The sequence below is a fragment of the Achroia grisella genome, unplaced genomic scaffold (assembly GCF_030625045.1).
Source record: "Achroia grisella isolate CSIRO2021 unplaced genomic scaffold, CSIRO_AGI_Agris_v1 utg997, whole genome shotgun sequence".
Lineage (NCBI taxonomy): Eukaryota > Metazoa > Arthropoda > Insecta > Lepidoptera > Pyralidae > Achroia > Achroia grisella.
Genome location: NW_026713081.1, coordinates 369,083 through 379,106, shown reverse-complemented (window position 1 = coordinate 379,106; position 10,024 = coordinate 369,083).

Here is a 10,024-nt window from a genome sequence, read left to right as displayed (position 1 = left end):
GTTAAAGTTGTAGTGCATAAGATTTATTTATATCGCCTAATTAATTTGAAACATTTGTGAGGTTGTTTTAATGTGGGATTGTCAATATATATAAATAATTAAATAACCCTTGACAATTATCACAGGTCATCCATTCCCACGATAAGCAGAGCTTTTGTTATGGCAACTAGATATCTGATATAAATACATAGATAATTTTTTGTAAATACCTACATAATATACATAGAAAACACCCAGATCGATACAAATAATCATACTCATACAAACCTTTCTGCCATGCGAGGAATCGAACCGAAATCGAAAGTAAGGCTGTGTGCTAAACCGCCAGACGACGAGGTCGTCTTATATCTATTAATTAGATCATTAATTAATTCTTTTTCAATACGACTAACTGCAATTGTAATTAATATTTGTAAATGTCAAACAGCGACAGCGATGTCTATGAAAACAATTTTTACAATGTACAATGATTGCTTAATATATATTAATATTAACAAGGGTAATGCGTATGCAACGCATTACCCTTGTTAATATTAATATTTGGTTTTACTACCAAAACATCATTACTATTCCTTACTAATATTACACATAACATAATATTACATATATAAATACGAAAAATACGAAAGTAAGTCTATCTATCTGTCGCTAAAACTACTGAATAAATTTAAATGAAATTTCGTAAACAGAGTCTAGAAAGTATATAGGCTATTTTTAAATTTAAAAAATAGTTGTAAGCGGTTGAAAGGTGACATGAAAGTTTGTATGAAAATTCATCATTTTTATCAGCTTTTTTCCTTGGGTTAGAGTTTTATTTTATTTTTATTTAGATTATTTAGGTAATTTTTTATTTTTGTTTATTTTATTAGTCAAAAGTAGATAACTTTCGAATTTACTTACACGTTATTTCGTCAAGGATGCAGTGAAACGATGCAAATAGCTCATCCATGTGGACGAAGTCGCGGTCCAGTTAGTTTAATATTAATTTGTTAATCTGAGTGAGGTAACTTGATGAATTATTTATATAAAGGCCCTACAAACTACATGTACAATACCTATGAATTTTTTTCTATACTATGTCAGCCTCTATCTATGATTATCATTAATCAACGTGCGTCGCATTGAACCTTCTCTTCGTTACGAAACGAATAATATTATACAGTCGCAACACATTTTCTTCAATAGATGATAATGGAATAGTGCACCCGCTTACGCTAACGGTTTACGCTGACGCTCATCTTATCATCCACCACTTGTGACCACCAGTGGAGGATGATAAGATGAGCATGAGGTCAAGTCAGTTGGCACATCAAATTAACTCACACTTCAGCTCCATACAAATATATAATAAAATACCACAGGTAATTCGAGAGATGTCGTTAAATAAATTTAAAAAAGAAGTACACCAATGGCTCGTTAAAAAATGCTGTTACTCTTTGCAAGAATTGACCTGACATTTAATATTCTTATTTATAACTAGCTTTTGCCCGCGGATTCGCTCGCGTTAATTTATCCCCTTAGGGGTGGAATTTATCAAAAGCCTTTCTTAGGGGATGCCTACGTAGCTTTATGCATGCAAAGTCTCAGCCTGATCGGTTTAAAATTGACAAAGTTTCATGCAAACTTTCATCCCCTATTTAATCCCCTTGGGGGTAGAATTTATTAAAATCCCTTCTACCGCCTAGCGGTAGCTTACGTCATAACATCTACCTGCATGCCAAATTTCAGCCCGATCCGTCCAGTGGTTTGGGCTGTGCGTTAATAGATCACTATGTCACTCACCTTTGAGTCATATATATTTGTTGTAATTTAATTATAAAAGTAAGTATTAAGAATTATAATTTGCATGCCCCTGAATATGAGGCGAACATTTGTACATAACCTTGTAAATGTTGAAGCAAATAAATTGTCTATCTATCTTGACAAATTCACCAGGAATCACCAGGAATTTTAATATATATTTTTGTTTGCAGATGGAATTTATTAGATTGCTGGTAATAGGGTCAACATTACATACTAACAATCCCATTCTCCGGCTAATCGCAACTATTGTACCATTTGGAGTCAGAGATATTGTCAATTATTATTAAAAAAATTATAGACATGATAAATGCAATCTTAATAAACGCGAAAGTTTGTAAATCCTGAATAATTCTTAGTTTTTATTTAATGTTGTAACTAATCCTGAATAATGTTTAGATTATATATATTTATGTTTGTTATTTTTACTTTGATAGTTGTAGTTTAGAATTTACATTAATATGCTATCGTTGTCGTCGATCTCACATTGTATTTTACTGATAAAGGCTATAACAGAATAGCAGAGAGGGTGGACTCACTGCCCTCACTGTTATAGACCGTTTTGTCTCATTCATTAGTTTTAAATTATATTATTCTATGGGGAATAGTTGTATTGTGTGAAAAGTTTTTGTTTCAGACAAATAAAGATTATTATTATTAAATATGGATGTTCGTTACTCTTTCACACAAAAACTATTGAACGGATTTCGATGTAACTTTACAGTAATATCACTTATGCATTAGAATAGCTTAGTTATATTCTATATTGAAATATTTATCGCGGGTCAATCCGCGGTCACAGTTTAATATGTCTACATTTATTATGTCGATATTTAAACACCTAATGTGACGAACGCGAGTCTACGGCTGTCTCACGGATTAGTTTAATTTTGATTAAAAATGATAATAATGTTTTCATAGAATAAGAAACTTAAAATTTACATTGCTGTCAATATTGTCTGATTGCACATCGATTGAGTGCGTAGCTATGTGAATGTTGATTGTCGCATGTCTTCTCAAGTTTCTTGTGATGAGTCTGCATTTCGAATGATTAGTGTAATAAATAAAAAAAACTATTCAAAATTGCTTATAAATATTAAGTTTATTTGAATAATGATGGATCTATTTCATTTTGGTTTCCAGTACCGGATAGCTAATTAGAAATATAAATTGATAAGGTGACACGGTGAATCCTTGCATAACATTGCAATATATAATAATAGAAGTTTAGTTCATCTCTCTTTATGGAGGCATAACACTTTGGTAGTCCGAAATAGCAATGAAAGTGGTCCTTTTTTTAACTACTCTAATACTGTTGGCCGCAGCTGGTCTTTACAGCTTCACCGGACGATAGTAGGCGAGTGCAGATGGCACTCTAAATCCGCGGAAGGACTTGTGGAGCGGCTGAAGGCCAACTCCCGCCTGACGAATACGACTTTAGTCTGAGGGCACCGCTAGGGGTTCGAACCTCGGCTCAGGCCGTCGTATTTCGATCCCGTCTGAATTGGACGGGGGATCGATCAAGTGTGCCGTCAACTTTTTACATAAAGGAAAATTAATTTATACAATAAAATTGGAGTGTCTGTTTGTAATATTGAAATAACCGAGACGGGACTTTTTTTGGCAGGTAGCTGATGTAATAAGGAATAACTTAGGCTACTTATATTTTAGAAAAATAAAATTAAATTCCACGCGGAGAATTTTTTAATGGAGAAACATTATTATTATTTCATTTATTTCGGATATTTATCCATCCATATTATGTTAGTAAACAACTTATTAACTATGTTAGTAATTAACACAACAATATTACATAAAGAAAAATTAATTGTTAATTTTACCTCAGTCGCCATTTCGATGAGTAAATCTTGTTGGTTATCTTAATTTAGTGTAGACTCTGATCTTTACGGAAGTTTTGTATTGAACTCCTATGAAATTGTAGGATCTTCAGTGGAGTTCTTCAACTATCCCCACCAGTCCAACCAAAGGAAACACACTCACAATGTCCAAACACTTATTCACTGAATATAAATCCAATTTCTCTGACCATTATTTATGTAGTATTCGTCCTTTACCGCAGTTTACTTTTAATCTTATTTTATCATTAAATTCTCGACTATTTTTCTACAATACTCAAAAACCTTCAAATTTTGACTTAAACTGTATTAAAGTATAATAAACTATATATAACTGTCTTGTACCTTGAATAAAAGCAATGTGCGATAAATTGGAACGATTGATTCGTGTACATGTGAGCATCGCATGAATTATGCAGTATTTTGCAATTTGATTCTATGTTATATCAAGTACGTTTTGAATTCACTTGCACTGCTTGTCACTCGCTCACTTTCTATTATATGTACTTCTATTATCTTATCTATTATAATCTAATTCTTGCTTTTGTTTATGATAATTGTTTGGTTTCTCCGAAATAATGTAAATTAAAACATATTTATTACGTAAAGAAGTTGTTTTACATTGGTTAATAAACAAAATTTAAAATTTTAAGTACCTTATTTAAATTACTAACCGGGTCTTAACACGTATAATGTCTCTCTCGACGTTTCGGTAGATGAAGAAAAAACTGCTGTCACCTATCTACATTGACATCGTTGTTACTCCAGTCAGCTCGTGACCACGGCTAGTGCAAGCTAGTCGAAACGTCGAGAGAGGTTCATACATACATACAATACATTTATTTGCCATAAAATTATTCGTCTTAAGACCCGGTTAATAATTTAAATAATGTATATTAAACACGAAAGTTTAAAATTAACTATTAAGTACCTATATAAAAAACTACTCGTTATTCATGTTGCATTTTATTTCTAAGGTACATAGTAGTTAAATGCACGTAATTACAGAGTTGTGGTCAAGGTAACTACAACCTGTTAGAAGTAACAACGTAATAATGTTTAATTGTAGACAAGAATGTTTTCTATTCAAAGACTAGAGCACTACTGGCTGGTAAACGAGCGCTGCATCGCCGTTATATGTAATAATATATTTACAAATGGTAGTTTTAGACCCAGTTAGGGCTTGCAAACATAACAAAATCATGTTATAACAAATTATCTATACTTAGTATTCATTTATACGTATTCAATTATATGTGCATCATTAATTATACATCTTAACCCTTAATTCGATAGTGTCCAGTGTGACGAACAACTAATTTAAAGAAATCTACTGAACTACATAGTTTTGAGAAAAATCTATACAATGTCCGCTGTGACGGACATGTGTTTTATCAAAAACTGTACAGCACTATTTTTTTAAACATATTTTATATATCCTTACTTCAAAACCAAAAATATGACTACTCAAAAAAATCTGTTTCTTTTGCTACAAAAATCTCCGTCGAATTAAGGGTTAATATATAGATATGTATATATCTCAATACTTACTTCCTTATTAATATTATAAATGCGAAAGTAACACTGTCTATCCGTCTGTCTCGCTTTGACGCCAAAACTACTGAATCAAAAAAAATAAATTTGGTACACAGATAGTCTAGAACCTGAGAAAGGATATAGGCTACTTTTTAATTCGAAAAAAGGGTTGTAGCGGGTTGTAAGGGGAGATGAAAGGTTATATAGAAGTATCGACAATTTACGCGAGCACATCTAGTATTTTATACATTAAAAAAAAATATAAAACACATTACAGCAACTATAACTAAGTTGTTCTAGTGACAGAGCGCAATAACGTTCTAGTTATTTTCCTCACATTTATACTTAATTGAATAATCTCAGATTAATTATAGATCTCAGTATTTATAAAATTCTCGTACACTAATCTGTAAATCCAATGTCAAGTCCTTTATTATTTATTTATTTCATATTGTTTCGTTTGGCTTTTATTTTATTTTTAAATAATACCTTCACCCTAGAAGACAGCTGCAAATCAGTGTTTTGCTCCTTGAGTGATTCTCCACGCCGGGCTATGAGCAATTTTGTAATGATGTACACACATGCAGGTTTACCCATATTGTATTGGTTTAAAAAATTCTGTATTGTATATATTGTAATTCTGTATTGAATGCTATACGTGTTAACAAAGATACAAATAAAAAATATTATCTATATATCTATTATTATATTAACAAAAACCATAACTTCACGTTTAAATAAATAACCCTGGACACAACGCCATCTAGTCCCACGGTAAGCAGATACTAAACAACTGATATAAACACTTAGATATTTTTTTTGTAACTACATAATATACATAGAAAATACCCAGACCGATACAAATAATACTCATGAATACAAATGTTTGCACCGTGCGAGGAATCGAACCCGCGAGCATCGGAAGTAAAGCGGTGTACTAGACCGCTAGTCCACTGAAGCTACCTAAAATATTCGGTTGCAGTATCAGGGGCGGATCGTGAATTTGTGGAGCTCTGAAGATAGGATCTAAGATTGGTAGCGATCTTGGATTGTGGATACGTTATTAATTTCGGGCGTAAATATACTTAGAGAGGCCTCTAAATACCTACCGTACCTAATTGTATTACTCAACTAAAAAAATACACCGACCAAAAACAAGCGACCAGAAATTCCCCGTTCCTTTCGATAGGCGCGCACTTGCATTGGTTGATTGATCTCAGGGTTGCCAACCTTATGGTATGTTTTTTAACATTCTAGATATTTTTTTATATTCTAAATATCGTATCAGTGGGGCCAGGGGGCCCCTTGTATCCTCGGGGCCCTCGGCTGCAGCCCAAAAAGCCCTTAGGTAGATCCGCCCCTGTGCAGTATGTATAACACTATATAAGAATTTCTGTTACATCTTTACATAGTACAAAATGAAGTCGGTCGCGGTCTGTTTACGTAGATCTTTTATACTAAACAACGGATTTTAATTTTTTAGCAATAGATAGATTAATTCAAAGTTTATATGTTTACATATACACCCGTGCGAAGCTGGGTTGGTTAGTTAGTCTAATCTATAAAATTGTTGATTCACAACGGCTTGACCGATTTTTAAAATGTAGGTATATTCAGTAGGTCTGAGAATAGGTTTTTAACTAATTTTTATATAAGTAGCTAAGCTAAAAATTTTTTTTTATTTTTTCGACTATATTGTTTATATTTATCTTTTTATAATGTGCCTTTAAAGTACATAAAAGCCTAAATTTTCATCCTTCCATCACCAACCCCTATTTATAATAGCAATTTTAAATTATATGGCATAACAGTTGGCGGGGTCTGTTACTAGCTGTACTACTATTAGCTTTTATAAATAGGTTTCCGATAACCTGACCTCTAATCTAATACTTCGAGGGAAGTTTGTTATCGGACAACCTAGCACTGCACGCACCGATTAAAACTGAATCTAGAAAACATATATATAGAAAATAGTTTTCATAACTTTCTAAAAATCCTAAACCATGACTAATTTGTTTATGAAGTTTTTACTTAAAATTTTTTTTCTTTTCTCCTATTTGCAATCAATCCAGGAATATGAGCAGATCTATTGAAAGTATGAACTGATAACGGAGTGTCGACCCCGGCAAGATATGCGTCTTGAGATTACATTACATAACTAGCTGTTCCCGAGATTTCATCCGCGTGGAATTTAACTTTATTTTTCTAAAATAAAAGTAGCCTAAGTTACTCCTTATTACATCAGCTACCTCCCAAAAAAGTCCCGTCAAAATCGGTCCAGCCATTTCAGAAATTAGCCGGAACAAACAGACAGACAGACAAAAATACTAAACAATAACATTGGTGTATGTATTTATATTCACATGAATGTAGTGAAAAACTGTTATTTCAATATTACAAACAGATACTCTATTTTTATTTATATGTGTAGATATGGCTTCTTTTTTGGCGCTTCTGGTAGTAGATAATAGTATGTAGAGCAATCCGTCTATTTGGGTGGTCACAAAGGAGCTTTTTATATTTTGTTCTAGATATTAGTACACTCTTTTGCTGTAGGTAAGCATGCCAAGTTCTTTCTGAGTTACGTCGCTTTGCTATTTTTTAATAAAGTATAACTGTTATGTATGTATACTGTGTATACTGTAAAAGTATATGCTGGCCAAATTTGTAAATTGACTTATATCTACTAAACTAGCAACTGTCCCGGCTTTGGGATTCGGGCACGAACAATATCGTCTTTACCATAAGGGCACACGGGGCCCGTGCCCAGGGCCCCCATTCTCAGGGGGCCCCCGAAGGACTGACAATTTTTCTCACACATTTATACTGAAAAGATTTTTGTCGGGGACACTACACTTTTTTCACAAATCAGTAATGATATCTGAAGATATTTTACAAGGCATTATTACAACGCCATTATACCTATTACTTCGCCTATTCCTACTGTACTAATTAATAATATTTCCGAACGCATCCTACCTAATTTACTAACTACACCATCTAGCGATCACTCACGCAATCACGCAAAAAAAATGAATTGCGTACAACAATGTTACAACGACTGAGTTTAATTTGTCATTTAAAGAAACCGTTATTGTAATTGTAACAAAATAGAAACCAGCAGCATTCTATTCATATTATATCACTGTATTTGATTACCTATAATAAATGGTCATACTTAGTCAAAATGTGTTTTTTTTTACTTTCGAAAAGGGCCCCGAATGCTTGTGTGCCCAAGGGTCTAGCCTAGTTTAAGATGGCGGTGAGCAGGAATACATTACAAATCTTTGACTTTATCAGTTTATTCTATAGTATGACACGCATGTATCATACATACCTTTCTCTTGAATCACTCTATCTATTGCTGAAAACTGCATTAAAATCTGTTGCGTAATTAAGATATAACCGAACAGACTGCGGTTGCGACTTTGTTTTATACTATGTAAAGATGAGCATCACATAAAAATTATCAACACAAAGAGCAATAGACAAGTTTACTAGAAATAAGAAATAAATATATACCTACTAAGGAGTGAAACAAAGTAATATATGCAGTCGCAGTTTGATCGCTGAACAGTGAACACTAAACTTCAAAGTTATATCCAAACTCTATTCAATGTCTGATGATGCCTCATTCAGAGGCGAAATACGTGTAGCAATATGGGTGTAGACTCAATAACGGTCGGAATTTGATCACCAATAGAGAAGGTGGTAACGGTAGTCAAGTTTTCGCACTGAATATTTGTGGTCACACAGATGCTAATTGTAGGCGAATTAAAGAAAATAATATTCATTAAGTGGTAGATGCTGTTATTCAAGCTCTGCAACTCAAATGGCAAAGGCGATATGTCATGCGTTACAGATGCCGGTGGACCATCAATACAAAATGTATATATAATGAGACCCAAGAAAATAAACATTCTTGAAAAAGACAGACAGATAGCGACAGCGACTTTGTAAAATTACATCAAATTCCATTAATGTTTGCGTGAGAGAGTAACAAACATACATATTCACAAATTTTCGCGTTTATAATTAAATATAGTAAGTTGGTAACAAACCAATGTAGAGTTGTATTTACTTTGCATCATTTTCTTTATATTACTGTAAAAGCATGTATCTTTTAACGCATATAAAAGGAATATTAAAAAATAATATCTAAATATTAATAATTATTATATTAACAATTCCTACAGCGCCATCTAGTCACGAGCAGAGCTTGTGTTATGGGTACTAGACAATTGATATAAATATATAAATGATTTTTTTAAACACATACATAACACCTAAACATATACACTTTCTTTTTGTTTTTATTATATTCATAAATACAAATGTTAGTACTATGCGAGAAATCGAACCCGCGACCATTGGAAGGCGGTGTTCTAAACCGCTGAACCACCGAAGTCGCCGTAATAAAACCAACAATGAAAATTCAAACATTTATTTAAAAGATACAATGTGTTCATATAAATTAACATGCATTAATTTTTGGTGCTATGAACACAATGAAATTAGTTGAATTATGTGCGTAAATTAATTTCTTTAATAATAAACATTACTTAGAAAAGGAAATATATATATTCACAACTAATCTAAGATAGTCCACTGTGGATGTGAACACCCACAATCGGTTCACCCTAGATTTATTGAATTAATTAAAAGCCAAGGCAGAAGAAACGATCTGTAAGATTCATTTGTATTAATCACCAAACGGCGATTCAAATATCTACAGCAATTAACTGACACAAAGTTGGTCTCGTAAGATTCGAACTTACGACCTTTGGGATCGACAAAGAAGTTTCACTGTACCAGACCACAACACTAAACAT